The sequence below is a fragment of the Montipora foliosa genome, unplaced genomic scaffold (assembly GCF_036669935.1).
Source record: "Montipora foliosa isolate CH-2021 unplaced genomic scaffold, ASM3666993v2 scaffold_87, whole genome shotgun sequence".
Classification (NCBI taxonomy): Eukaryota; Metazoa; Cnidaria; class Anthozoa; order Scleractinia; family Acroporidae; genus Montipora; species Montipora foliosa.
Window position 1 is genome coordinate 25,001 of NW_027179836.1, and position 5,000 is coordinate 30,000.

Consider the following 5,000-nt stretch of genomic DNA (forward strand, 5'->3'; position numbering starts at 1 on the left):
AAAACAGAGATCTTTTGAACTCTGGCATTTTAAATGCATATAACAATGGATTTATAACAGAGTTTGCGTAAAATAAGCACTGTAAGGATAGTGCTAAATGCGGCCATGTTTTATAAGAAATGGTTACAATCATTTCGTCTGAAGTAACATGAAAAAGAAACAAGAAAATTGTAAATGGCATCATTAGTATTAACGATACAATTGTTACAATGAACAATGTCTTGGTCAGTTTTCTTTCTCTTCTGATTGCACCATGATGCTGAGGATGCGTTCCACAGTAAACTTTAATAGCGATGGACGTGTAAGAGACAACGATGATCAAAAGGCAACAAAATAGCACCGCGAAGGATAATGCTTTCAGGTAAAAGAAAGTAGTGATATCTGAGCGGCCCAGCAAAAATGGTGAAAAAACGATAGCTGTAGACAGGGCAGCTTTTAACCAAACACCCGCAACAGCTGCTCCAAATATCTTCTTTTGATGAGGCGATGCTTGAATGGACGAAACGTTGCGTGCGTCCGCTCCAAAGAAATAGCAGTAAGGTTTCCTACAGAGGCTGCTGGAAAGAAATGCATCAAACTTAAAAAACATATGGTGATCTCAAAGTTCCTGGACAAGTTAATCTTCCAAAAGTTACAATCGTTGCCCAATACCAAACTGTGAACGATCACGTTGTATGTTACAAACATGTCTGCAACCGCCAGGCTGATCACCAGGTACATGCTACGCTTGCGAAGGATTCGCTCTTTCAGGTAAATAATGATTGTAACGGCATTCATGGTCACTATAGCAACAGCTTCGATGTTAAGTACTGTCAGCCAGGCAATGCACTCGGATGAAGAAAAGGGCTCGAAATTTGGAGTAACTGTTCTGTTTTGGTGATGAGAATCATTGGCCATCTACGTGAAGAAAGAAAACGACGATTAGAACGTTAGGATAGTATGTGATCGGCTAAGAGAAATGCGGTTGTTAGGTAACGCAATACAAAAAAGAGGAAAGAGGTAATTCGGTAAGAAAATCGAAGGTAACAAACTAAGCATTCTGATTGGCCAATAATGACAGATAACCAATAAAATGTGAGTCCCCTGCACAATTATCATAACTTTTCTTTTATTTAATATCAATAAGTAGCCACAATTTTTTTTTCGTACAATTTGAAAAAATTAAACACTGATAAATTTAAGACCGCTGGGCTTGCGCAGTTTAGTTGGTTTTTAAAAACCTTACAATATTTTTTTGTCAGAATTTGCACGAAAACATCGTGATTATTCATATTCACGCAATTTCGCTTTCAAGTAATGAACGAATGCACTTCGTATTAGTAACATTCCGCGCTAAAATGCATTTTATCATGATCGTTTGATAAAGGAGCTGAAAATGAAGTGACACAGAATAGAACCAATAAAAGCGGCCTCTAAGTGGCGCATTGACATCGAGCACAAAAGCCCGAGTTGATGAGTCTGAATATTGATCCACAAGTGGACGCTAGCTTTGAGAAGACAATGTTGGGGAAACAGACTATGTTTCAACCCCATGCACACATTTCTGGGTTGTTTCCCGAGTTAGTTTGCTAAATGTCTTGTTAAAGCGCACACAAAATCATTGACTTTTGCTTACCTTTTTCCTTGTAGGTTCTCTATAATCTACCCCAAAATACTTCAATACTTCGATGCTGTTCTACGTGAACTGAAAGACCGAAAATAATCTATACCTGTTACACGTTTGTTAAATAGCGGAAATTGAAATGTTTTGACTATGTATAGGTTTCGAAACTTGGTTCTTTTCTTCAAACGATATGTGCCAATAATTTAATACATATAGACTACATTTTTTATTTGTCGAGTCCTTCAAATGTTCAAGTCCAAGTTCATAAAAATTCCGCATAAATGTCGCCGGTAAAATCCGTTCTCAGGTTGAATCCGTTTTAACTTGGGTTAAATTGGTGATCCTCATTTTACCTAGGTTGAATACGCACTCAGATGGATTGAAGAAACTTTTTTGAACCCTAAATTAATCCTAGAGAAAAGTTAGGGTCAGGTTAGAATTAGTGTTGGCTTTTATACATAGATATGAATTGACTTATCATACAAAAGTAATTTATAAAAAGACTCGGAACTGTGTTGGGTTGCGCATGTTCGTCGTTGTACTGTAGTGGTGAAGACAGGACTATAGATTTGGAAGGTCCGAGCTCGATCACCGGTAAGTGAACAGTACAGTTCTTTGTTCCCTAACTTTATTGTAATGTTGCGACTAAATCGATCAGTGTATGAATGCAGAAGCCGATAAGATGATATATATGAAACATTAAGAAGATGTGTTGAGATGCGTAAGGCAGAGCTTGAGGGAAGGTATTGGTGTTTTCAATCCTATCAAGGTAGAGTGCATATTCAACTTAGGTAAAATGAAGATCACAAATTTAACCTATAAGGTAAAAACGGATTCAACCTGAGAATGGATTTGACCGACAACATTTTTGAAATAATAAGAGACTAAAATATTTGCATAAAAGTCCGAGCAACGACAATAAGGTACGAAAAACAAATGAGAAAATTTTAACATTTCTTAAAGTTTGAAATTTTGAAATGTCAATAAAAAATGCCTTAGAATACGAAAATAAAGAACAAAAGGAGATTAAGAGAAGAAAATCGAAGGAGATGAACACGATTGAGGAAACTGGACAAACTGTTACAGCTTTGCACCAATATAGTCATCCTGTTTTTTTTTTAGTTTTATTCTCATTTCAACTTAGTTTAAATTTTATTTACCGTTAGTTAAAAAACAAGAAGGTAAATGAAGTGATATATCTGGTGTCCGTCAAGGTAGTATATTAGGGCCACTTCTTTTCCTGCTGTATATAAGTGACTTCCCCCTAAATGTAAGCTGTAGTACAAAGCTTTTTGCTAATGACAGTGTACTTTATCGTAACATCGCATTTGTAGATGATTGTGTTGAGTTTCAGGGTGATCTGTCACGCTGAACCCCGAAAAGTGTAAGGCCCTACATGTTACCAAGTCTAAATGTCCTTTAGTTCATCAGTATGTGACAAATGAGAATAATCTGTCGGCTGTAGATAAACATAAGCACCTGGGTATTTGGATTGAATCTTCTTGAAGGTGGGACGCTCATATCAATTACATTGTTGGTAAGGCAAATCGAGTGTTGGGTCTAATAAGGAGAACATTTGGTCACCTGTCCAGCATGGGACAATAACGCCTGCTCGAGGTCATGTTATTGATCGTCGGCATTTTGCATAAGAAATAACTGTAGCCCGCTTTCAAGTCATATGTAATGAGGTAATGAAAGTATACATTTGTGTATTCTAGTGTTTATTAAAAAAAACGGGTCTGACATTTAGGCTTTAAAATGTCATCAGTACATTACCAAGACAACTAACTCGCACAAAGAAGAGAAAACTATTTTTCCTGCAAAAGACCTGAGTATTGAAGTCGCTTCGAAAAAAATGCTAAAGTGAATTGTGAAGTGAGGAACTGACTGAAATATTGTGCTGTTTCACCTAAACAGACAAGATAGAAGCTGTGTTTAAATTAATATTTGTTGATTACTTCTTCTCCAGCTGCATGGAGAATACTTTTTTATTTAACCCATTGTTAAGCACACTTGTCTTAAAAGTTTGCCTAACTTCATGTCAAAACAAAAGTGCATCAATAAATTTAAACACATAATTTGCCTTATAATTGTGCTTGTCGCTTCTTATGTCGTCAGTGAAATTTAAGAAAAAGAAAACATGTACCGTGTTTCTATAGAGTTTTAGTAGAATTTTACTAGTATACTAATGCAAATGCTGTAATCTGATTGGCTGAGCCATTGAACACTATCAGCCATTAGTGTGCAGTGGCTGGAGGTCGTCTTGGAAATAATGACGTTTTTTTCGTTTTTCCAAAGTTTTGGAGGAAAATTTGGATGCAAATGGGTAATTAAATTTCTAAGAAGTCTAAACGAAGGACATTTACGGTTTCGTGACTTTCAAAAAAAGTTGAAATTATTGAAAAAGATAATGGGCTCGCGCACACAACTTAGATTTTAAATGGCAATTCAATCCGAGCGATCTTTTTCAGGCGCAAAGTTTAATAATACGTATCTAGTTGCTATAGTTTTATTTATCATCCCCAGTTTTCTATAGTCCTGTCTTCACCACTACACTACAACGACGAACATGCGCAACCCAACACAGTTCCTTTCATTTTTTACCTTTCTATGATTGGTCAATTACTATCTATGTATAACAACCAAAACTAATCCTAACCTGACCCTATTTTTTTGGTAGGCTTAAGTTAGGCTCAAAACAGTTTCTTTAATCCATCTGGGAGCGTATTCAACCTCAAAGTCTTATCTTCCAGGCACTTGAGCTCATGGCTGTTTATTTCTCTGAGTCTTGCCAGGGGTTTAAAGTTTGATTATGTCGAACGCGGTCTCAGCTTTGCGGGTCCATTTCTTGCGCGCATGTTTTTATTCGCGTCATGCAGCTCTCCAAACCATGTGACAATGTGACACAAATACATATGTACATCAACTTTATTTATCTCGAAATTCAGTGTAGGCTTAGAAAGTTAGTATTTTATCGCAAACGTGACTAGCGAGCCAGAAAACATAAACTCAAAAAGAGCAAACAATTCCTTACAAACTTTAATATATTTGAATGGATCAATCTTAGCATGCATGCATTTCCACAACTCTTCCTTTCACATTAACTTGAATAAAGTGTTTCCCATTAAAAACAAAGAGAGAAGTCGCACGAAAGTATCAAAACCTTCAGTTTTTATATACTTGGTAAACACATATTCATCAGTTAACTGATTGAAAACTCCCGACTTTCAAGTCATATCGAGGAAGAACCTAAACTGGCTCCGAGCGAGATCTACAACACCATAATAAAAACAGAGCTCTTTTGAACTCTGGCATTTTTAACGCATATAACAATGCATTTATAAGAGAGTTTGCGTAAAAAAAGATGCAAAAGGAATAATGGAACCTTGAGTGATGC

The 5,000-nt window shown here is 36.4% G+C and overlaps 1 long non-coding RNA gene across 1 annotated transcript in view; it reads right to left on the reverse strand.

The window, feature by feature from the left end:
- Positions 1 to 5,000, reverse strand: part of LOC137990396 (uncharacterized) — a 7,109-nt gene that overhangs the window by 454 nt on the left and 1,655 nt on the right. Inside the window, exons 3-4 of the long non-coding RNA XR_011121373.1 lie at positions 1,616 to 1,684; positions 1 to 897 (exon numbers count right to left, since the gene is read on the reverse strand). The exon at positions 1 to 897 is cut by the window's left edge and continues 454 nt beyond it. This is a non-coding gene — a long non-coding RNA (uncharacterized lncRNA). The remainder of the gene's footprint in view (positions 898 to 1,615; positions 1,685 to 5,000) is intronic.